The sequence below is a fragment of the Larus michahellis genome, chromosome 21 (genome assembly GCF_964199755.1).
Source record: "Larus michahellis chromosome 21, bLarMic1.1, whole genome shotgun sequence".
Classification (NCBI taxonomy): domain Eukaryota; kingdom Metazoa; phylum Chordata; class Aves; order Charadriiformes; family Laridae; genus Larus; species Larus michahellis.
The window spans coordinates 6,910,842-6,936,382 of record NC_133916.1 but is presented as its reverse complement, the minus strand read 5'-3'; the positions used below and the strand labels follow the sequence as shown (position 1 = coordinate 6,936,382).

At 46.9% G+C, this 25,541-nt stretch overlaps 1 protein-coding gene and 1 long non-coding RNA gene across 7 annotated transcripts in view; one reads left to right on the top strand and one right to left on the bottom strand.

Annotated features, from left to right (window-relative positions):
* KCND3 (potassium voltage-gated channel subfamily D member 3) overlaps positions 1-25,541 on the top strand; it is a 121,420-nt gene that overhangs the window by 43,344 nt on the left and 52,535 nt on the right. The window lies entirely within an intron of this gene.
* Positions 1-25,541, bottom strand: part of LOC141733511 (uncharacterized) — a 101,612-nt gene that overhangs the window by 31,840 nt on the left and 44,231 nt on the right. For both annotated transcript variants that reach the window (XR_012584321.1, XR_012584322.1), the window contains exon 3: positions 4,896-5,019. This is a non-coding gene — a long non-coding RNA (uncharacterized LOC141733511). The remainder of the gene's footprint in view (positions 1-4,895; positions 5,020-25,541) is intronic.

The window sequence follows — 25,541 nt, the reverse complement described above, 5'->3', positions numbered from 1 at the left end:
TGACTGACTCCTGAACTACGCCGAACTCTGTTCCTCATTCAGCAAAGCAAATCAGCATTGATTTAAACGGTGCTTACAGTAAAGCAGGTGCTTAAGTGCTTTGCTGGATGATGATGGGGACACTGAGGGTCTCGATGGATTCGGCCCAGCATTTCCCTGTGGCAGTTAAGTCACTTTCCTTACATTTTGCTATAATTCTGTCACTTCACGAAGAATTATCAAGCTTTGTCTCCCAGTCGCCATCTGCAAAAAGATGTCAAATAAAACTCTGTAATGAGTTCTCGCTGCAGAAATCTTTCCCACCATCCATGTCTCGGTCACCTTTGACCTCACCTCCCCATAGAAAATGACCTTTCCTGCATCTCATGGCTGTGATCTGTTAACACCGAGTTTTCATTGCATTCATATCCCCTGGTGACGTGACTTAAATCTGAACCAAGACAAGGGTAAAGGGTGTTAAAAAGCCCAGTTACAGCTTCTTTATAAATGATGATTCCATTTAAGAACTAGAAAGTACTATCCAAGAGAGGATAAAAGATACCTTCTATAGGAACGCATAAATTTAGAAAGGGACACACAGCTTTCGTGACTCAGAGGAGGATTTACTATCTATATTGTCTCTTATCATGCCAGTTTAGAGCTCATCTGTTGAAAATGGTTTCAAATTAAATTTCTGGGGTACAAACATGCAGAAAATGATGCACTGTGCTAAAGCAGGGGTTTGGCTGGGTGGGTTCAAGGTGCTCCTCTGCTCTGGAGCCTATGTGACCACAGTATCTTTGTGCCTCAGCAAAGGTTGTGAGTCATCCAGCTGCTGCCGTTACACAGACAAAGTAAGTTAATAAAAGAGACAGGGGAAACATCCTGTTTTGTTCATAATTCGTATCATGGATGAAGATGTAGCTTAATTAACCATCCTTCTCTCCCTATAGGACAGTCTGATGATAATCACTTACCATATGTAAAACACTACACAGCGTCACTATACACTGTTCTTTATACTAAAAAGCCTATCACTGTGTCACCGCAATAACTGAACCTACTGTCAGCATTCTAGATAGAAATGCCAAAGATGTAATGGGCCAGAGAGACTTAAATACCCTCCCAGCTCCGGAGCTGATGTCTTTCTCACTCATACACGGTGTCGAGACCATGCGTGGAGCAGAGATAATTCTCGCTGAATCATTCAGAGCCCTTTTTCCTGCTTGTAAATTATCCCCAACCCGGCTGCTCTCCTGCCACACGCGTTAGCACGCAGCACTTCTCAACCAAAACACCGAGCAGGCAAATCCCAGCCTGTGGATTGCTGTCAAGCTCTTCCCCAGTAACATCCCTCTCCTCTGTAAGCCTGGGACGCTGCTGGGATGCCGGGCAGCCCCAGCCGCAGCGTACCGGCTCCGCTTGCCGGGATGCCGAGCATCCACTTGCTTCCCAAGTGATCGCCCACAGGTATTTACACACGCATTTACAAGACTTTTCTCAAACACTCCTCTCGGCAGCCGGGATGCAGGTGAAAGCACCTGGGAAGATGCTGCAGTCGAGGACACCTCAGCTGCCCCCGCAGCCTGCCCAGTGGTCCCTCTCCTCCCGCTGGCCCGTCACTGGGAGCGGGGGCCAGGAAAGCCGCGGGGCTGGGCAGGAGCCAGCCCCATCGTGCCGGTCATGCCAGGGAAAGGACGGGAGGTGATAAAGCCTCACGGCAACCAAAGGAACAGAGAAAAGGAGATTGTTGTGTTTGAGACTAGATGAGTAATCATCCTGAATTCCCCGCTTCACCCTAATCCCCCGCTGAGTCACTGGGTCCCTGTTCGTACCCCAGGCTGGGTGACTCCTCTCCCGGAGGCTGCCAGGGATTTTTGCCATATGGCAACAAGGAGATTCGATTAGTTGACTGTTTCCTATTTGTTTTAATTAGTAGTTTATTAGCCATATGTTAAATTGCACATTTCAACTACTCAGTGGTGTTACTGGAAGTCAGAAAGTATCTGGACAGGGTTCCTGTTGCCTCCCGAGCCGCGTGGGTATCTGCTTTGAACATAATGTCACCTGGTGGGAGTGCGGGAGAGCTATCCCTCGTCTCATCTGATCTCACCTCGTCTTACCTCATCTCTTCTTGTCTTACTGAGTCTTATCTGCTGCCTCTGCCAGCACGGGGCAGGGAGCAGGTCAGACCTCTGGCTGCCGACCAGAGCTGCTTGTCACGTCAGTGGATGCCGACGGGCCTTGGCATTCCCAAGCTCCGGAAGGTCTGCTGCAGGACACCCAGGGATCTCCAGGGAGAATCACCCAGAGGAGTCATCTGGTGGTGCTCCTCTGTCTGGGCAGCAGGTTAACAGGAGCTGGGAACCTCGGCACTAATCACACTGCGGTGTTTGCACCTCTCTGCTTCTGCATTCCCATCAATCAGCCATATAAAAGTTAATGGGAAATAGATAAAGAAGGTCATAAAGAGTAACAGAGCAGATTCTGTTTAGAGCTCCCTAGAATACCCACAGAGACCTGAGAGCGGTTTTCGCCCAGCCCTAGTGCACACACGTTTATTGCAGATTCTGGCACCACAGACGGCTGCTGCCGCACATTTACCAGCACGCAGCTCTCTAAGAATAGCTAACCAGTTATTAAACACATCCCGCACACCATCCCACCTCTTGTCAGGGAGCCGCTGCAAAGGTACTTGCAGCACATGACTAAAACCCCCACCAGAAAGCACCGGGCGACTCGGGGAACGTCCCAGACCCGCGGGGGTGCGAGGAGGCCCGGCGCTGCCGTGGGGAGTGTGTCTGACCTGCTCACGGCACTGCTCCGCCGGCCGCGGGACGCTCCTGGTGGCCGTGGCTAGGGAGCATCCTTCTCCTGCCGCTAAGAGTTGCCCTTTAAGTTTTCAAATTATAATCAGATTTCTCCAAAGATTTGCCCAGGGCTTTTCCAGCTCCTCTGAGGTCTCTCAGTGACCAGCATCGACGGCACTTACAGACTTTGATAAAAGTTCCATTTTCCAGTGCTACAGCTTCAGGTTTTACTACTTCTGGACACAGAAATGCATGAACGCGCTACTAATTTTCCCCTTGGCTACCTTTACTTTTTCATATTCTTATAATTTTTCTCTATTATCACACTAGATGTCAAAGTAATTGCACAGAATTAAACACCAAATTCTGGTTTACTAGCTAGGCTAATTTGTTTATATTTGTTTTCTTTTTTCCCCCAAGAGAACTGTAAACATTATTTTATACAATAGTCTCAATGGCCTCTCCATGACTATTTCCCTCCTTCGCAGAAATATTAAATATTTTGTTTCACACTTGCACCTTTCTCTTGGAAGACATCTTTAAATTAGGTTTTCCTGATTCCCATGCAGTTTAGAAATGCAGATTCCTAGATGTTAGGATTGATTTTATATCCTATTTTTTCCCATCAGTTCAGGGGTTATAATGCAGTAACTCCACTCTCTCAGATACTACATTGAATCAACGTGTTACTCTGATTCACTCTTATGCACTTGCTCCCTGTGTGGGCTCAGATCAATTTTTAGATTCTAATGACTGACACATTTTTAAAACACATTTCAGTTGCAGCTTACAATAGATCCCAGGTGCAAACTTGCAAGTGCAGCTGATCCCAGCCCCAAACCCTCGCCGTTTGCAATGGAAGGCCAGGCAGCGGGGGGAGTGGGACGGGGACACTGGAGCTGCCACCTCCGCCAGCCCCGCACCCTGCCCGCCCCGGGCTGCCGGCAGAGGCCAACCCAGGCTCAGCCCCTGCTCCAGCACAGCAGACACAGCTGCGTTCCAGGAGCCCGGGGCTGAGCAGGTACCTCTGACTTGACCAAAGAAGCCTGAGCAGAGCAGCAACGATAACAGAGTTTCTGGAACCATCGTGTTCCACTGCCCTCAAAGCAATTACTACATCAACCCATTAACGCTGCACATCCTCTCCCCGGCCCAGGGGGATGTGCTCTCCCTAACCGCCAACAGCAGGGATGAAAAGGAGGGAGAATATTTATTCCGAGGGTGGCACGAGGAAAGCAAGAGTCTGTAGCCATCCCCCGACCAAGGGCCGGCAGCAGCATCCCTCCCCTGGCCTCGTGCCAAGCTCAGCGACATTGTCATCTCTGCTGTGACAAGACCTAGGTGCTCACCGCAAGAGTATGACAAAGCATTGCTAACGGCAGGAGGTTTTGATTAGCGGGCCCTGGAGAAGGAGTCATACCCAACAGCGAGGCCTTGGCCACACTCTCTGCCCTCGCCCACAGCAATGCAGCAAGCCCACGCCTGCGTGCACTGACACACGGGCAGCTCCTTTTCTCCAGGAACCGACTTCCCCCTCGGTTTCCAACGCGTTTCGGCTCAGGCACACATCCCTGACCACTCCCCAGCTCCTGCGTCCCCCAGACTGCACCGACCCAGCTCCGAGACAGCAGGGTCAGCGAGCTCTGCCAGGGACGGGGCTGGGAGGGCAGTGCCTACGCCACGCTGTACAGCACGGCTCACGCTTGACATTGAATTTCTCCATATCCCGAGAAGCAGGTTCCCCCGAACCCCACTCTGCTGGTGGTGTCTCCCCAAGAAACAAATCCCACCCAGCCCAGCCATTTTGCGGCGCAGAGGAAACACCGACGCTCCTCCTGCAGCACAGGATGCTCGTTTGTGTGCAGAGGCGATGAGAGAAACCTCCCTGTAAGAAGGGACGAGGAGCTTCATGTTTACCCTGCCTGGTACAGGAGAGATTATAACGTCACTGGTTGTGTTTGTAAACACTAGCAAATGTGACAAAACGCGGAGTTAATCCTTGAAGCCTGCGGAAACCAAATATTCTGTCCAGTTTGGTAACAAGTACAGATAGAAACATGCTCTATGGCCTCAGTGTAGTCATATTAAATATTTAAAGTTACTTACTGAACACACGAGGGTCTGAACCTCCAGCTGATCAGCGTAACGTGCAGATTCTGGAGGAGAACATGGAAAGGCAGGCATGCCGGCAGCTCCGCCTGGGTGGGAACAACTGGAAGTTATCCTTCAGCTGGAAAGTAAGACAAATGAGACAGTATTAAAACATCAGATAAGAAACGATGTTCCCTTTATTAAAAAATAGCAGTACATTCTTTACATTTAGCATAAAATCTGCTGTAATTACCTAGCAGTTGGAAAGCAATTTGCAATAGGCTTTATTGTTCAGCATCTGTACCACATTCTCAGGGAAACATCCACCAGGGAATAAAGTAAAATGAGATGTGCCACAGTAACTACATTTAAATGCTTGCACAATGGAAATTTCGGTGAGGCTTAAACAAGCTACAATGCAATTCTACTTTTGTGGTTTTGTTTTGTTACTTAAAGGGCTCTGGGTTTGACTCCAGCTTCTTTTTCTCCTGTATACACACACCCACCAGGAATGCTATAATCCACACAAACTAGTAGGGTTACATTACAAAAAAAATAATCATTGTCAAAAGAAAAAACAAGTCTATTGCAGCCACAGAACAAGAAACATTCAGGCAGGTGCCACCACCAGGACTCCGCTGTTTCTCTATGCACGTACCTCTTTGGTTTTAATCTCTACGATAAAGAGAAAAGGCAAAATAGCTTGGCAAGTTAACTAATGACTTGCAAATTCACCACAGCATCCTGGAGTAACTGTTTCATCCAGTGGAGAAAATTGGAGCTCACGCAAGGTTTTGCGGATGCTTAAAGGAAGATGCATTTTATTCCTGCTTAGCCTGGTGTAAGTCTCTGGCCCAGCTTCACCACAAGCAAGACAGTCAGTAGAACTGTGACAGAAATAAATAATTGCGAGTTTGTACCAACTTAAAAAAAAAAAAAAAAGAAGAAAAGAAAGTGTTCCAGTTTCGCGTCTCCCCGAGGCAGGGTGCGCACACGCGAGGCCGTTCAGGAATCCCGTCTCAGGTGTTGAAACCTGCGCCACGCGGGAAGAGAGTCCGAGCCCGATGCTCTCCACATGGTTCCTAACCTCCCAGGGGACCTCATATGTCACATACTGCCAACCACGAATTTATTGCATGCCTGTTTATTCCTTCTTTTTTTCTTTTCTCACTGATCAAATAACATCCCTTCTGATTTAATTTCAGACCATCAAATAAAATAGGAATGTATCTTTGCAAGGAAACGTATCTCATGTTCCCCTCCAGCCTGAAGCTAAACAGCATAAACAAATTCATCCCTTTCGGTAATGAGGACATGATTGCAAGAGTGCTTGGAATTAAGGAATATTAACGCATTCCCTATATTTCTCTCCCATCCAGAATTATGTTTCAGAACTCTGCCTCGTGCTTTGCTACCCTGCCTCACCCTGTCCCATCAGGCTGTGTGCCCTCGAGCCTCCAAGCAGGTTATTAGTCTTACAAAACGCACAGGATTAAAAGCGCATGTCTTTAAGCTCTACGGGCTGAATTTTACTCAGCGTGATTGCACGGATACAAATGAGAACAGAGCTTGATTCTAGATGTTTACAGTACCATGCAATTTGCTTTAACATGCTGACTTCTGATGTAAGGCGAGTCCCACGCGGAGGAAGTTAATGTGTGTGTCCTCTTTCAGATCAGAGCAAAGCACGCTCGAATGGGGAAATCAAAGCCTTATTATTAGGTAAAATAATTCCCCCATTCAAGAGAAAAAGGAAAAATTCAACTAATGCTCAAAGAAACGTGATGATCTGTGAGCGAAAGGAGGCAATGTAGATGTGATGACAGGAGGGATATGACTGCGTGCTCTATGGGTTGGTAGGGAAAGCCAGGAATAATAGAGAGCAAGGAGAATCAGACAGACATTTACCAAAATCCTAGACTTTATTCAATGAATTATTTAAAGTCTATTTCTGATCTGGCACAGGAGGTCACTTGATCTCCAGAAGGGAGCAATGGGAGCCCCATCACTTCTGCCATTCAAAACTGGAACGAACAAAGTGATAGGAAATAGACGGCACAGAACCGTCATCCCGGGGCTCCAGGGAAAGGCCTCTGCCCTTCGCAGGCTTCCCCTCTGTCTAATATTCCTGTCTGAGCTGTGGTGAATACTGACACTTACATACACGTCTGTAGGCATGGACCAAAGCTGTGGTCAGCTTCTCCACATCTGATGGCTTAGGTACGCCGCCACAAACAAATAGCATCAAGCTGGATGAGGCCTTCCAGACTTACCAAACAATAGCATTAAATCATAACAGCCTAGGCTCGAAGGACTCATTTTAGTAAGACAATACCGATACAAAGAGGAGGGCTAGATGCACCCAAGAAAGGCTCCGGGCTGCTAAGCGGCCTCAGGAGCTTACCCCCGGACTGCTGCCCTGAGGCGTATGAACATCGTGACAGACAAACTTTGTCTTTATTACAGCCTTGTCTAAGAGTTGGAAAAAAAGGATAGAAATATGAGCTGAAAGTGATGAACTAAATCACACGAAGGTTAATGACTTTAATGATTTAGCCAAGGTCTCACGCAGTATACCGCAGCAGTAATTTGGGAGCGCTCGTGTCCCAACCCAGTTCTGCAGTCGTAAGATCATCCTTCCTACTTCGCTTCCGAGAACGCGGACAGATTAACAGAAGATGTGTCTTCCCCACGCACCCCCCGAGAGCTTCCGCAGACCCGACATCTCCAGCCAGTGCCCTGTTCCCGGGATCGGAGGGAGTGCAGTACATTTGTAGAAAAGGGAAAGTATAGCTTAGGACCAAGGTGAATATCAACAGCCCAGTTTTGCAGGTCCACGAGCTGAGGAGGGGCTGAAGTCACTCTTCGTTCGTCAAGCAGTCCCTTTAGTCCCCCACCTTCGTGGAGTCACGGAGGGGTTTATTCATTCTCTTTCTAGACTCTTTGTTCCCTGTCCTACAAATATCCGTGACAACGAGCTCCGTGGTCAGAGAGGAATCTAAAAACGTACACTCAGTTTACCTCGTTCAGCACATTCACAGTGGCTGGGTTTGCCCATAAATAACCATACTGCTAAAGGTGAACGTGAACAACTGGAGACACTGAGACACAGAGAGAGAGAACGAGTTCTGGGCAAAGCTGAGATATACAGTTTCTCCCACTCTTATTCAACTGCAGCAGTTTCACATCTCTGGGAGGAAGGGAAAAAAGCTTCAAGCGTGAGATTATTACATTTTGTACATTACACCCTGATAGAAGCTAAAAATAGACTCTGACGGTTGCTAAGTACGTTTCAAATGGCTTTCCTTAGAGGTAAAAATGGGATTTTATTTGAAAAAGCAGAAGGTGGGATTTACAACATCTTGGGAAAGAGCTGAACAGAAAATTGCCCGTTGTTGGAATGGAAGAAGCAGGGAGTTGGCTATTCCTTTTCTTCTCAGGAGACAAGGCGAGGGGGGTTTACTGAAAGGCTCTTTAAGGCTTCCCAGTGCGCTACATGAAGAATACGTACACAAACTCACGACACTTCTCATCCCCTTCCCTTCCACAAAACCCCAACGTTCCGGCAGGTCCCACCACACCGTGGGCACGTCTACCCTGCGGACAGCAAAGCAAAAACACCTGCACCGGCTCCGGGCGGTGTCACTTGGCCAGGGAACAGCCGAGCCCCCCATCAGCCATTTCCCTGCTTCACGGCGTGCGTCTGGGGACACTGGGACAGGAGAACCTTCAGCTTTAACCCAAGAATGATGGTTAGAGCCCAGGTCTGAACCCAGTGCTCTCTGCTGGGTAACCTTCAACACAGCAAGGACATTAACAGCTTTCAGGCTTCCACACAGACTAATTCCACTTGGTAACTGTAAACGTTGTGTTTAACCATGTGCCATGGCAGGTTTCATGTGGAAGAGCAGGTGTGAAACAGCCACGCGTGTCCCTGCGGTTAGGACAGGGTGCTACGGGTGACGCCTGTTTGCCTTTCTTTGTAGCTCGGAAACACTGACGTGGGGACGGGCTGCCGTTCTCACTAAAAGCACTGTGGTTATCATTTTGTAATTAACAAAATGAACCATTATAATAAAGATTGAGGGTTGTAACTGAAAGACATCTTACATCACAACAGTTTTGAGGCTCACTCCAGGCACCAGGAGAGCAATCTCCTCAGTAGGAACTGCTGGAGGACTCAGCAACCGCGTAACAGACCTACCCGGCAGAAAACAGGCTGGAGAGAATTAGCATTATGGCCATGCAAAGAGCATGAATACGCTACTCAAAATGTTGAGGTGCTGACAAAGCTCATGCAGAAACAGTCCGAGCAGACAGGGAGAGACACGGTTGAGAAGGACAGTAACCAGGGGCTGAAGCATCCCAGGCACACTTTGGAGCATCAGACCTTCGCTGTGACCTCGTGGCTCTCCAGAAAAGAGAATCGCTATCCCAGGGGACACATTAAAACATTAGGAGAAGAGTAAAATAATGGTTCAAAGAAAACAGGTGTAAAATTAATGGATACTTATGCATTGACGTGGCAGCGTGTATGCTGAGGGGGGGAAGAGGAGAAACCCCATTTATTTTCTTGTATAACTTTTTCCTTACAAACTCACTGGGTCCTTATCAAGGCAACGTGGGGAAAAAAAAAAAAAAGCATTACCACGGCTGAAAAAGAAAAGCTATTTTTAATCAGTTCTGTCAAGGGAGACAAACTGATTATAAAAAATACATTTTTTGCATGCTTTGTCAAAGCAAAGGCCGGGGCTGCCTGCGCCTGTGGACAGTAATGGCATCAAAATAGCCGAGAGCCGGGCTCGCTCTGAGCTCTCACTGCGGTTTCTCTGCTCCACCTTTCAAACGACGTCCATCCATGGAGGGCTGGCATTCAGTGGCACCGGTGCTTAGTATGAGAATATTGCTCCAGTTCTGCGTCCTACAGGAGAGCGATGCAGACGGAAATGCACAGCACGGGATTTAGGGAGAGAGCCGGGTGTGCAAAGGGCTGCCTGGGGGGTTCTGGCTCTTCGTTAGCTGTGTTCGTTGTAGCAATTAGAGATGGACTTGGGAAGTGCACGGGGGGAGAGGCTGCCGTGTTTTTTTGTGTTCAGGAACCTGCCCTGTGTCCAACATCAGAGCAGATGAGAACATTTCAGTGTGACTTAGCTGCATCACCCTCCTTTTGGATTCATAATACAATGGAAAGAGATAGAGGAAAAAAATAAAAATCTATTTCAACAAAATGAATTTGCCTCTAAAACTTCCATTATCAGATCAGATTTATAAGAGAGAAGCAGGCAATTAAACCTAACAGAATGTTTCACAAACAAAATCCTTGAGGTTAAGAATCTGCATTAATATGACAAAACCCAGGAAATTACAAGCTTCTGACTGAGAGTTTATCCCCGGCCACCTCTGTACAAAGGCCTCGGAACATTATTAACGACCCACTTTGTCAGCAACTTCCTTAACTTTAACACAGTTTTTTCTTTCTACTGTAGAATTTGGGACATTTTTTATCAAGTACTAGATAAGTCTTAATGACGATGAAGGTTATCGAGTTCATAGGGAAAGTAACGAGGCTTCTCTGCTGCGCTGGCTCCTGACCCGCCGGCAGCTCTCCCTCCACGGTGCCCAAAAGGCACAAGGAAAACCCCGGTACAGCAGAGCCCAGGTAGCTTGAGTAATGTCTGCCTTTATATATTTATTTATTTGAAATGAAAACCGCTGTTACTTTTCACTCCTGACAGAATTCTACATTTCCTATGCCAGTCAGCGTATGATAAAATAGCAGAATATTCACCAGTGTCAAACAGAGGATTTTAGCAATAAGCTTCAGCGCAATGTGAAATATTGTAACAATTACTCCTTGTGATCAGGATGTTAATCTTCCTTTTTCAAATAAAATCCAAGGTTATCAGTATGATCTAGCAGTTTCTCAAAAAATTTCAAAACAGTATTTCTAATTATAAAATTCCTATTTTGTGAGTCTCTGGGTTCACTGCTATCAAAAATCATTGACATAATTTAGCTTGGAGCCTCCCATTTCCAGCCTGTGCAGCTTTTTGACTTAATAAAATCTAAATTTGTGGGTGTTTAAAGATAGGCTGAGTAACATACATACACGTGTATATTTGTGTGCATATGAATACACACATGCTTACATATAGAGAAGCTTCATTTACAGACGTAATGGGAAACATTCCCAGCTCTAGTTCCCGACACTGTAGAAACGTGAGAGACAAGAAAAGTCTCCCGAGTACGCCCGAAGCAGTAAGAAAAGTGAAACCTGTTTAAAACAGACCAATGGCCAGAAACAAGTACAGATGAAGACTATTACTACTGACAATGCCCTGTGTATCTGGATTTAAGAGTCTGGATAATTTGATGAATTATTAACATGCTAATGTAAGTGTAATCAGATCTCATGACTCGAGTGTACAGGGATCACCACAGGGATATAAATAACAAAATGTTTAATTTTCCCTGAACTCCCCAGTACGGGTTCTGCCAAAGGTAGCGCGTATCGGGCGGGACGGAGACGAGATTGTTTCTGCCATGGAACAAGGTGGGATAGGGAGAAATGGAAAGAGAACGCAAAGGTGTGCAGCGCTGGTTTTCCATACCACAAACGCTTTCCAATCCTACGCAGAGGGCACGAGACAGAAAATAAGGGCAGTGTCCTCAGACGTGGACCCTGCCACCTGCATCACACCGCTTCATCCCCGTCACCAGCAGGACAAGCCCCCTGCACCGCAGCGCCACGAGCGCCTCCCCATCTCCGCCGGGTGCTCCACGGCCGACACCGACATCACGTCATTAACTCATTTCAACAGCTACAAAACCCCTGGCTAAATATTTGGTTTCTGGAGTCTTTTATGACCCATTCAGCTCCACTTCAGATGTTTTGGCACAGAAATAGCATCAAAGAGCTAAACAGAACTTGTTACTCATAATATCCCTTTAATCTTATAAACAGCGTTCAGCAGATACCGATCTCGGCAGTGCCATAAGATTAATGTCCGGGGCCCAGCTCAGACAGAAAACAACGCTGGGTGAGCAGCTCCGTGTAGCAAAGCATATTTCTCAAGGTGACGTGACCCCACAGAAATATTTGTCAGCACATATTGAGAGCTGGAGAGTCACCCTGAGCACATAAATACTGTTCAGTGCAGAAAAGGCAAGAAAAACTGTACTTATGGCAAAACTGCGGAGAAGTTTTTCTCTGAACTGTTGCCAGACGCTGGTGACTGTGGCACATGGCGGGGCTCTGGAGGGGTCCTGGTTTGGTGCCTGGGTTGAACCATGACAGGACGACTCCTGCAATGGTCCACGACTGAGATTTGTGTCGTGTATTCTGTTCTGGTGTGACAGAGCATAGACAACAAATTTAGGAAGGAGGGAACTGAAGAAAACCCAAGAGAATATTTCACATCCCTTAGCAGCTCTGACCCCCGCTCCAGAGGCAAATCGGAACTTCTCCTGGAGCGGGTGGGATCCGGCCATTCGCCCTTTGCTGGCCCCCACAAAGCCCCGGGCAAGGAGCAGGAAGCCGAGACTCGACTCCCAGCCCTTGCGCAGGACGCCGGGGTGTTTTTACGCATTCCCCTCCAACCAGCAGCTTTCTCAGCCACACGAGGCTGATAACAGCCAGCATTTTCTCACCTCAGACCGCGACGAGGAGACTAATGTGACTAATGTCTGAAAAGAGCTTTGAGGCAGCTGGATGGGAGCGCTGGCATTATGATTAATTCCACAGACTCATGTGGATTATAATAAGCATGAAACCAAACCACTGCGCAGAGGACATACGATATTATACTGCTGTTTTCTTTGTGGGGGTTTAGCCTTTCAGCATCAACTCATAACCAGCAAGAGAGGGCTACGTATCCCTTGTCTAGGACACTCAACAGCTCTTCATGTCTTCCCAGGGAAGGGCACAGAACGAGAGCTACGGCAAACACGAGAGAAGCCAACAGTGCCAGTCTGCACAGCCTGACTGAGGCGAGAGCCTGAACCACACTGAGTTCAAAGACAGTGACGAAATCAGTACAGCGCCCATCAGGGTCGGCACTGGGGCCGTGACACAGGGAAATAACTCCTCTTGCTGGGAGGAGAAGCAAGAAACCCCCCCTCCCGCGCTGGCTTGGCTGCCTCTGCCGGGCTCAGGCTCCTGCTCCCGGGGCCAGGAGGCTCTTCCCTCCCCAAGCCAAGCCTCCCGCTCGGAAAAGCCTCTCCTTCTCCCAGCTACAGCCAGACCACAAGGCACCATATAGGCAGGAAGGGTGACCAGCTCCGTCCCATCAATATGAAGGTGGCCGGTGCCAGTGAACACAGGAACGTCTCCCCTTCTGCTCTGCCCCGTGGCAGAGGGAAGATACGGATTTGCCCAAGGTCACGCAACACGTAATTAGAGCTTCACATAAAACGCAAGAAACACGGGAACCAGTCTCACTTCCCAGTCGCTGTCAGGGCCACCTCTTGCGAGCAGCACTTGAGGGCATCGTGGCACATCAACACAGTGTAACAACAGACATTGTGTCCCAGCTACTGCAGTCTTTGGCAAAAATGGTATTAGAATGGGCTGTTTCAGTAAGAGAGGCATCTCCAGTCCTTGTGAAACTGTTCCTTGAAAATAATGCCATACTAAGCTGTCAGCGGCCCTTCCTCACTGAGCAAAATACGTTTCTTCCCCTCACAGCTAACACTCTTCATGGAAGGATGCGATAAGTGCAGACTTTCACTTAGAAGTTCAAGGTTTTTTAATTAAAAGACGACTGTTATGTGAGGTTATTTTTGTATGCAATCTGCAGATTAGCTCTCTGGCTGAGAAACAGTTTGTCTGTAACCACCCCTGTGGTCACAGGTACCGCTGCCTATGAGTGCCCTTCATGGCAAAATCAAATTGCAGAGATCATAAAGATTAGAAGATGACGAACGCACGCAAAATGTGGTGTTTACAACAGCCACCAGTTATCCCCCGCTCCTGCCTGGCCACAGACTCAGTGAAATGTAGCCAGAACACACATTCTCATCAGAATTCCTTCCTTCCTGAGAAGGACAGAGTATATGGTACACCTCGCAAGGGAGGTGCAACAGAGCTTTAAATAACTACTTACAAACTTTCCTTCCAAAGAAAATTACAAGTCAGTTAATGCCAAGAAATCCCAGGCTAAGACTGATAAAATAGGACTGCCTTCTGCATTTGTGCAAAAGGAATTAAGGACGCATGTGAAAGTTTTTGGCACAGCAACCAGGAGGAGAGGGAAATCTCACTTCTGCTTTTACTGAGAATGTCGGTTTCGGAAGAAAGAGCCGTGATTCGGTCCTCGTATGAGATACGCGAGATTTGATTAGGGTCAAAGGAGTCGCATCCATTTGCTATGGGAGGGAATTTAGCAGAGGAACTTTATATCTAAAGACTTCACCTGAAGTCCCACATGAGGCAAATTTTCCTGCTGGGTTCCAGCAAGGCTGGAGTCAGCAGGACGTCAGGGTTCAAATCAGGTATCCGCAGGCTGGTGAGAAGTTTCACCTCTCTTTGGCCAGTTAATTTAAAACAGGATTAATAATTCCTGCATGATTAGGATTTTATGAAGCTTAATTAATTAAAGGTCATAAAACGCGATGGGACCCGCGTATGACAGATACTAGATAAATCCAGACTATTAGTATGTGAGTCGGGCTGCGTTTGAGGCGAATAAGCAGCTCTGCAGCACGACTCCCAAACCAAGCCCAAAGGTGCCCCCCTCAGCCCGGGGCTCAGCAGGAGCAGAGAACCCCCGGAAAATCTAGAGGGGAGAAAAGAAAACCCAGAAAGGCAGGAGTGTGGTTTCGCAAGAGACACGGGTGCGAAACACCTGGAGACCAGACGGACTCCCCAGGATTCACCCAGCACCACGCCAGGGCGACCCGTACCAGCACGTCAAGTGTGGGTACGTCCGTGTGCGAGCATCCGGGCACAGGGAGCCGGAGTGTGCACACGCATCGTTCCATTCAAATGAGCTCACCATCCTCTAGGACCTTTAATTACTAAAAATGCAGCAAATCCCCTTAAATATGCCAAATTAGGGTGGGCAGAAGGGGCTGTTCAGGACTGAAGCAGGATAAAGAGAATAAAATGCAAATCTCCCTGCAGTTTATACTTATGACTAATACCTATCACAACAGATTCATTTGGAAACACGCTTGTGACGTTAAACTTGTCAATCCTCCCCACCTCAGAGCCTCTGCTCTGTGACGTGCCTGTGCCAGCTCCTCGAGGCCTGCACGACGCTTGCTCAGGAAATGCCGCGTCTCTCCAGCTTTGGATCCTGCTGCTGGGACTCAACGCTTGAGGAGCAGCACCAGCAGCCAGAGACCAAAGTTTTCAGCGTTAGGAGTCGATGGCATCCCGAGAAACAAAAACCCAAGCCACGCGAGGGCTTACGAATAAGCGCGAGGCATCCTTCCTCTGCAAAGCTGCACCCAGCGATCCCAAGTTAACCACGCGGGCAGCTTGCGGGGCTGGGGTTGGGTCACTTCAGTGGTTCTCTCCATCTTCCCTCAGAGCTCCTGCCACCAGGGCTGCGTGACGTCGAGTGGGCCACAGGGGTGGCGGGGAGGGGACCGGTGCTCCATGAAGCACTGGATGGGGCCCAGCGGCACCCCAGCACGTAGCCAGTCACCCAGGTGGGAACGAACATGTGCAAATGCCTCCAACATGGGCAAAGCTAGTGATGAAACTGCCTGAAGCTGGCCTGAACTGGCGGGGCCAGTCTAACGGGCTGACACACATGGCCGTGGCACCGAGGGGAATAACCCCAGACCACAAGAGCTTCTGGAAGCAGGAAGGGGAGGAACAACCTAAGGGAGAAGGCAGATTATTCGCAGAGGGACAGGCTACAGCTGCAACCCAAAAGCAGAGATATTCGCATATGAGTAGTACATTTGCAGTTCTTAAAGAATGAGACAAGCAAGCTAAAAAAAGAAAATGCTATACACGGAGCTGAACAACCTCAGCACAGGCATAAGCTGCCCTCACTAATTGCACATTTGTACAATTAAGCCTTTAGGAAATCCTACAATTCTACATCTTCCGGATACCAAACATTGCGGGGCAGGATATAGCTTGGCCAGGGCGATGCAAGACACCCACGTTAAATTAAGCTCCTTTTGGGGGAAAGTTCCAATGGCCTAAAAAAAGTTTCTGCCCTGAACAAGGTGCCATCAGACCCTTCTCCCCGCTTGGGATTGGATGGTAAATGCCCCTCCTGGGATCACGGAAGCTGGTGGGAGCATCCAAGAGAAACAACAGAGCTGGGGGTAGCAATCTGCCCTTCCTTCTCTACGGATCGAACCCGCAGTTTCCAGCAGCTACTGAATGATGAGAGCGCCACAAGCCTATGGATTTCTCACTGGGAATCAGAATCCCGAATCCCGTATGTCTCACCACCAGCCATCCCGCTGGGTGATGGGTACGTGACGGCACGTGGCCCTGCTCTGCCTCCATCTCCGTAAAGCAGCTCTGGCTCTGGCTCTGCCTGTATCCTATTTAAAGAAGTTTGTTGGTTGGGAAAGGCTCCAAACCTCTTAACAGACCACTTCTGTCTCAGTGAAATTATCAGGAAGGATAAGAGCGCAATTTATAACTATAAAAAACCCCTGGCCTGCATTTGAATAAAGCCATGCCAAATCCATATATGCCTGGATTCACTTTGTGAGGGCAGGTAGCGATGGTCATTTAGGCATCCTGCTTCACTAAGAACCCCATACAAAAAAGCTTGTGTCCTGTGAATCTATATAAATACATTAGACAGAGAATGAAAACCGCATTGAGATTAGATTTCCATCTCTTAACATCTACGTACACGACAGATGGGATTAGTAAATGAACAGACCACTGAAGGAAGGAGGGAGGATTAATAATGGAAAATAAAAAAGGTCGATAATCAGTGGCAGCTCTTTGGAAGAGAGACTTAGGACAAATGGCAGAAGCGGCTTCAATTTATTTACTTCAGCAAATAAGAGATGCAGAATATGAAAATGAAAGAACAATCTTCCTTTAATCTGCAGGGAAAGCGGGGCCGGGCACAGTCCGCGCAGGACATCAGAGCCGCTAACGAGGAGAGAGTTCTCCGGGAACATGCTCTGACAACTCTAATCATCCCATGGCCTGGGAAGCTTAGAATCCAATTTCAGCTCCAGCTATTATTGCAGAAGTTTTAATCTCCATTCTTATGCAAACAATTTGAGGGAATGATGGATAGATAAATAAACGAACAAATGAATAAAACCCAGGCTCTCACGCTGACGCAAAGGAACTATTTCTCATTGAGATGAGCATCACATGCTGGCGTGAGTTTGTGAATGACAGTCAGCATGAGGATGAACACGACAGGCGGAGGTTATCCTCCTGCTTCTGCTGGCTCGACATCAAGTCCAAATTTCACATTCCAGGCACAGCAACAAGGAAGCAGCGACTGCTGTAACAGTGAGCACAAATGCAAAGGAAAAAAAGCACTGCTCCTCATTTATGTCCAGACAGAGAAGGTCTGACCTATGAAGCCAAAATCTATGAGTGAGATAAATAAGCAGGCGGTGTCTGATTCTGCGAGACCCAGGCAACACCATCTAAAACTACGCTCTCTGTACAGGAGTCCACCTAAACATCTGCCTGGGCTCCAGCACTGACCTACAGCAGATGTTTATAGATTATTTTTTCCTTTTCCAAAGGAGAATGGAAGTGTACTGTCCCCCTCTATCCACTGCTGCACTTTGTATTCAAGCCTGCCCAGTTCCTGGGTCAGACATTCAGCCCTTGGGCTCCCAAAATCACCCACCACTTCTCATTTTGCAAGAGCCCCGCGCCTTCGCCCCCTCAGAGCCAAGACGAGTAACAACCAGGAATGAGAAGTGCCGGAGGAGCTGGCTAACAATTTTCGAAGCTCATGCATTTTATTGTTTTCAAATGTTGATTCAGAAGAAAAGACATATGAAAGTCAAAAAATGAACAATCTGTGTTTCAATCAGCTTGACTGTCCCAGGATTTCCATCATTTGAATTGTAATGATTCAGAATCAAAACCACATTTTCATCAAAACATCACTGGTTCAATACAGCGCAGGAAGCTTCGAAAAGGAACCCCACCCCCCCCAGTCACCATCAGGGCTTCTTTGTGGTATATCCCCTGGATACATGAACCCAAATTCTGTTGGAATTTGCCCCCATTCCCAACATACCCACTAACTGGTCTCTTTTAGAACACACGCATACACCCCCCCACTGAACCGCCACAAAACTGACAGACTAGGAAACGCTTTCTGCAACAGCAGCTACATCCAAGCCAGAGCCGGGGGGGCTTGTTTTGGACAGCCCCATGGAGGATGCTTCCAGGCTGTAAAACCCGTACCTTTCACTGACACTAAATCATTCCACTCGCACCAAAAGGAAACTAAAGATTATTTTATGCAATCAGCTTTTAGTCCAACTTTCTGCATTAATATTAAGATATACGCTCTCACTTTTGTCCAGACTGTAAAAAACACATGAATTAAAGATATTTGAAAGTTATTTAAGACTTGTGCCCTCTGAACAGCTCCCTCAGAAGGTGAACCATTAGGTCTTGCCCTCCCATTTGGATCCGACTCTAAAACGCATTTGCTGCTTGTTAGCAGATTAACAGATGAGACAGAGGGGAGTTAAACATAGCCAAGGTGTGAAAAGTAATTATAGGCTGCTGCATCAGGCTGGGAATAAGAAAAGCCAGCGGTAAGTGTCTGCTCTAAGAGGTGATATCTATCTTTACTGGGAGAAGGAGGAGGCACAGCTGAACCTGTTTGTATCTTAAGTAGTTGATCTAAATCTCATTGTCTGTCTCCAAGTGAACACTATTCAGAAGGACTGCACTTGGAGAAACTTCACTCTTCTCAAAGTCTCCCCGTTTGGAGAGGGGGGTTCTGCAGCTGACTCCGGCCAGAGGCGCTGCTGGGAACCAGGGCTGCCTGCCGGTCTCGTAAAACCAGTAGCAAACCAAGAATGACTTCAAGGGACGATGAACTTTCATTGAGAAAATGGTGGGGGGGTGTTTGTTTATTTGAAATCAATGAAGAGTCACACACGGTGGCTTTGCTTGGGAAGGACCAACATTCTCCCGAATCTGTGCAAATGAAAGTCAGCCAGTCTGATGTGTCTGACTTGAAAAATAACAAACCCCCTCCAATTTACAGTCCAAGAAGCAGTGAGGTTCCCCCACTCTCTAAGCAATACGCAGCAAAGACCATATTAATCTAAAGCTTTGAAACGTTAGAATAGTTATCAGCAACAGGCGAGAGCACTGCCCATTTCTGTTGCACGCTCGGGAACGGGCCAGCAGGATTTTATTGGCAATCGTGACAAGAGCCATTTGTGGGAAACTGGCTCAGGCTACCCTTAAGCCATCTTTGAATCAAATCTGTCTTCGTGTTGTTCCTTGCGTCTTATACGGTACTCACCTGTTGGCTTTTGCCTTGTACTGCAATTGTGAACTCTTTGAGGCAGCGTTTATAGCTTTGTTGTGAGTGAAATCCGGGTGCCATCAAAGTCAGGGGTGATTTGTCACTTAGATCTCCAGAGGCAGCTCTTCATCACATGCGATTCTGCACAGTGTCCATCACGCCAGTGCCAGGGCATCCAAGACGCCTCTCGCACAAATAACAGCAAATGATGTGCCCTATTGTCTGTATTATTTACTGATTGGGTCAAAACTTTGTTGTTGTGAACCTTATGCATCTTGATGCAAATTCACATCAAGAGTGTGAGTGAGACTATATCAGAAGGTAATGTTTTACATCAATTTTTCATCTATTTTAAACCTGGATAAATAACTGCACAAGTTGCAGGGCAATGGAATACCGTTCCCTCTGGGCTTGTATTCCGCTAAGCCACTCCTCTGGTTCCTCAGAGGCAAAGCTCTGATGTGGGAATTGTATAGCAAAGATTAGAAACAGAAAATAGGATATTTTTCTTCTTTTTAACAACCAAACCTCACCAGCATATCAACGACTAGATAAACATTTCTGCAATGCGAGTGAGGCAGTTTAGCACTGGTAATTTCACCAGTCCGAGGTTATGACTTATGCATTTTTGGAGTTCATGACTGATTCGTTATGCATGCGCAAGAGCTAATTGCATCCAAGAGAGTTCTGTGCCTGTTGGTCTGGAGGTGTATTGCCATATGTTTGGTGTATACTTAATTAACACAGTGCAGCTGCACTGCTTTCCATCTGTATTATAGATTAGATTTCTATTACACATCTAGGCAGGAGTCCCACAATTCATATTTATTAAAATAATTACCCCAAGATTTAGATGGTTGGAAGTACTCAGTCAAGCAGCCCGGCATTACTTTGCACAAGGAATATTACTCAGCTCTGGAACAAAACTGAATAGCACGAGTCCTTAAGTGGCTGACACGTGTGCAGGCAGAACATCAGCCTTGCAGACAGAGGTTAAACCAGAGCCTGCTGAGCGGTTTTTCCAGGCACTGATTCTTAAGATATGAAGATTATTGAAGTGTGACTTGCTAGTATATTCACATTCGGCATCAGATTCAAATCTTTTTTTAGCTTCCTGCAATCTTTTTCTCTAGGCACTGGAAATTTAATTTTAAAATTTGATTTGTACAATATGCTCATTGGTCCTTAGTATCAGCTTATGAAGCTTATGTGGTTCACAACCCATACGCCTGGGCAAATTGTTACGGTGCAGAAGCCTGAGTACGGGTGCAAATTGCACAGCTGCGTTTCACTCCACTAACTCACACTGCCAGTAACTTTTTTCCTGCTGTACAAAACCAGCGTGCATACAAATACACTGAGGCCACAAGAACCGAACAAATCCAGAATATAAACACATGAATTAAATGTGACCTAATTGCAATGTTTAGATCCAGGATCTAATTCTAACCTCAAATACCTTTCAAGAGTCCGGAAGAGGAGGACCCAGAGCTGTGCGTTGGGGTTGATAAGAAAGAGGACATTTAGGATTTTCTGTGAACATTACTGTCTTGTCCAACTCTGAACCGAGGAAGTAATCTGCCTAATTAAAGTCCAAATCTATGCAATTATAGACAGCAACGCATGGCTGAGAAATAATCGAGTTTACTTTTCTTATCCATTCTTAAAGTCATCGATATAATTTTATAAGCTGGTTCAGACCTGCACGTAGGAAAGCGAAGATTTCCAATTACCTGGGGAGCACCAAGGGCACGGCAGCGTGGCCGGAGCTGCTCTCACGCTACACTCACTCGCATGCCGTACATCTCCACATGGGGCTCCCGATCCATGCCAGGCGACGGCTGCTGACAATCACTTCAGATATCAGCTGGCAACTGGCACCTGACAAATATTTTGGCAAAAGGCGCTGATGTGAAAGACTTTGTGAATTAAGTTTCCCAATGAAGTCCATCAACATGGATTTACTCTTTCAAGCAAGCTGGATTTTTAGGTCTCTCAATTTTGAGGTCCAAAAGTACTCCGTACCTGCTCAATATAGTTTTTGTACACAGAAAAGGTAAATCATAAAACATTCCATGTGTGAAGAGCTGGGTACATACAGAACAGCAGCAGGTCCCCACATGTCCTTGGCTGGCTCCTGCAGCAAGGCAGAGCCCGAGCCGGTATTTCCGTAATGAGTAGAATAAAAGAACTGGGGATAAGGCGGTAAGGTACTCGATGTTTTAATGACATGATTTATGGTATCTTTCCTAAAATGCAGGTTTTCTGCTATTAACCAGTGTATTGTTTCCCCAACAAAGAACAGGCAGCAAAAAATGACCGTTTCCAGTTTTCTTGTGCACCGTGCTAGATGCCATTGCACTGATAAAAAATGCCAAGGTGCTGAGGTCTCCAAACGTTAGAGCAGGTCCCCGAAGGGGAAGGTGTTAAACGTCTAGACAGTATTCAAACCAGATCGATAACGTTCAGCTCTTCCAGCACCATTGCTGTGCTCAGAACGGATAAAGCTCCTGCAGCTGTACCTGCCGGGGGAACCGCACGCCAGGGTCCAGCGCAGGCACCGGGGCATTGCTTTGCGTTTGCTTAAAGCCAGAACAGCCACTGGCGGGGAGAAAACTCATATACCACATGGGGGCCAGATGATATTTTGGAATAGAAGTTAACAGAGCTGTAAATCTAGGAGATGCGAATTAGTGGGTCACTTTAAATCGGCTGCTTCCACAGCCCTTCTGTTAGGCTTATTAGCATAGAAATTTCTAACTTTCCAGCTGAAGAATTTTGGCTGTTTTATGTTTAGATTTGAATTACAATAGACTTGTTATAACTGGAGGGTAGAGATAGGAAGAGGCCTAGGAAACATGCTTAAACAGCTCATTGCCTTTTTTTTTTTTCTTAGGGATTTTTGCCCGCTTTAAGGCGACTGTTGTTTGAAAACAACAGCAAGAGCAACAACAGTAATATTAAATATTAAATAGAAATTCCAGGAGAGGATGCAAGAGAAGGAACATGGCAGATTTGGCTTGAGAAGTTAAATGCAGTTCCATTGATCCATCTAGCAGCCACAGCTCAGAGGCTGCTTTGTGCATTTGAGCTTTACAAAAATCTCCAAATCCTCAGGAGCAGGCTTAAGGGACTTTATCCATGTGTCAAATCCCCAAACTGAAGCAACATAGTGATAGGCCTCGGCTGCAGCGAAGTTATCCTAAACAGCATGGAAGGCGGTTACTGTCACCCCAGAAGGGAAAAATAGACTTTCTAAGAATAACTTTAAAGCCTTCCTCGTGCTTTGCGTGCCCCCTCTGCTCTCCCGACGGACACCAGCCGCAGCCAGCATCAGAACCATCGCGGTCTTTGGCTACAGGAGCCACCACTGCTCTCTAGACAAGGCGAGCGGTGGCACGGCAAAGGACAGGCTGGAACTACGGGAACCAGCACATTCCTTGGCCGCGAGCAGGGGCACTCAGATCTGAACCAGGCACTGGAAAGGAGAACCCTCTCCAGGAGAGCACAGAATCACGGAATGGTTGGGGTTGGGAGGGACCTTAAAGCCCACCCAGTGCCACCCCTTGCCCTGGGCAGGGACACCTCCCACCAGCCCAGGTTGCTCCAAGCCCCATCCAACCTGGCCTTGAACCCCTCCAGGGATGGGGCAGCCACAGCTTCTCTGGGCAACCTGGCCCAGGGGCTCACCACCCTCACAGCAAACAATTTCTGCCTGAGATCCAGCAGCTCCCTCCCACTCAGGCTCCTGGTCCTTTGGTGTTTTGGGTTTTTTTTGTTTTCACCAAAGGCCAGATACTTCACCATGTGTCAGTGACAGATCAGAAGACCCGGAGCATGATGTGCCAAAGCAACTCAAGTAATTTGAAGTGCAAAGCTGAAACCACCCCTTTGGTGGAAGCCTCTGCTCTCGGGTGTCCTACAGTCAAGCAACTAGAACAGACTGGTTTACACCTGCCTTTCCCCCCCTTAACTCTCCATTTTAATTAACATTTCAATCTTCAACCACAGTAGTGCTTGTGACATTGTGCGTTAAACGAAGAAGCAGAATCATATCTCTTAGTAGAAAACAGTATTTTGCAAATGAACTTAATCCTTTTAAGACTTTCAGCACCTGAACACACATTTTCTTGCTGGCTGATGGTTCATTTTTATACCTGAGTTCTCAGGCAACTCAGAATCACGGTAGAAAATTTCATGCTGCACAAAGCTGCTTATCAGAATCAAAAGAAATGAATTAAGATGGTTGGGAGAGAAAAGAATAAAAAAAAAAGATTTTTTTCAAGTAATGCATATGTTCCACTAAAAGAGCATATAAGGTGGGTTTGCTTTTCAACTTCAGGAGACACTGTTCCCCCTTTTCTCGTCCCTTTGAAGTACATCCGACTCTCAAAAGCCATATAAGAATAACCAGGCTGTTTGTACATAAAGAACCGACAGGGAAACTTTATAGCACAGTAATCAGCAGCTCTCCATCCTACAGTATCCTCAGCAAAGGAACATTAATACACATTAAAGAGGAGCGTAAGCTAGGCATCTTTCTAATTAAGAGTGGAACAGCCTGACAGATGAGGTCAGTCCCCAGATGGGGTTGAAGGGCAGCGTAAGCACAAGAGAATAAATTCAACGTAAAGGTCATCTATATGGATTAAATGATCTGAGCAGTCATTTCCAGAGACATCTTCTGCAATTAATATTTAATTAAAAATAGAAACACTATAAAGTTTAGCTTTTAACCAGCAAAATTATTTCATGTCCCATAAAACCTTTAAATACAAGACCATGCATTCTTTCTCCCTCCCTATACAAAGTAGGCTTCTGTGGTTGTGGGTAACCTAACAGAGCTGAGCAGCCCAAGAAAGGGCATTTCAAGGGCAGGCAGCCTTTGCACCTTAAAAACCACTTGAAATCTCTTTCTGGTGACCAGAGACAGCATTTAACAGCTGAGGGCTGGTTTGTTGGTTTTTTTTCTTTTCATTCAATGGAGAATTAAATGCAATTTCTAATCAAACATTCATCAAACTACATAATGAACTTAAAGAACCAGACTAACTCAGGGTCAGGCGCAACACCACGTTTCAGAGCAGAAGGTGATGGAGAAAAGGCACTTGAGGGTGTTTCAAGTGCAACCTGCCGGGCTCGGGAAAGCACCGGCTCGCGCAGGACCCGCAGCGAGCTCTCGCTGCTGCCTCCCAGCCCAGCAGAGCCCGGCGCGCCCTCACCCCGCCGCCCCCAGCTCCGCTCCTCCAGGGGACCCGAGGAGCGGTTCAGAGCCAGCAGTTCCTAAAGAACTAATAGTAGCTTTTCACTCGTCTTTGCATATCTCCCTGGACCTCTCCTAAAAGTGCCTCCAGCATTTGTTTAGTGTGATTTGAAACGTTCCGTCTCCTATGACTTTGCTGCCCAAGAACTAGGCCACCAAGCAAGTCACCAGAGGAATATTTGTTCTTCAGCGCTCGAGTCCTTTGTAACCTACTTGCAAGCTTTTAACCTACACCATCAGAAAGAAAGTTGGAAAAGGAGGTTCAGACTCATCATATGAATTCTTATCTTTGAAAAAGGCAAGAAAAAGTCACTTTGCCACTTCAACATGTGGGTCCTTTCACTGGTCTGAAGTTTGAGAAGTTCAGGTCTGCTTCCCAATTCTATCACTGATTTCCTGTTAGACTTTCAGAAAGGCACACACTCTCCAAGCTTCAGTTCCCTGGGAGTGGAGATAATACTAACTTATTTTCATATGAGCTGGAGATATTTTTCACAGTGCTATGAAAATTAGAAGTAGTCTAGTTCAAAGACTTGTTTTTGCTTCCCTCAAAGTCAACCGTAAAATTCCCTTCGCTTCAATAGTGCAGGATCACTGCTTTTTTCTTTAAATGCTTGATAGAGCTTCCTCTCTTTATGCTTGGAACTTGGGGTCTTACTGTTTATTTTTACTTATAAGAGACAAAACATGAGATTTGTCATTGTTTTCAAGGGTACCAGAGATGTAAGTCAAAACCTCCATGTCTCTGACTTCTTGAAGCTGTTAGCCTTTCTCCTCGGTTTTAAATAACATTCTTGGGAGGTGTGACCTTCTCCAGTCAGCCTTTCTGGTTTGCCCACATCTTTGCTCAGAAATTTCTCGGGAGAGGCTGGGCCCCTCTCTGCTGGTTATCTCCTCGCTCTGGAGAGCGGCCCTTACACCCTCTGAACTCGCGGCAGT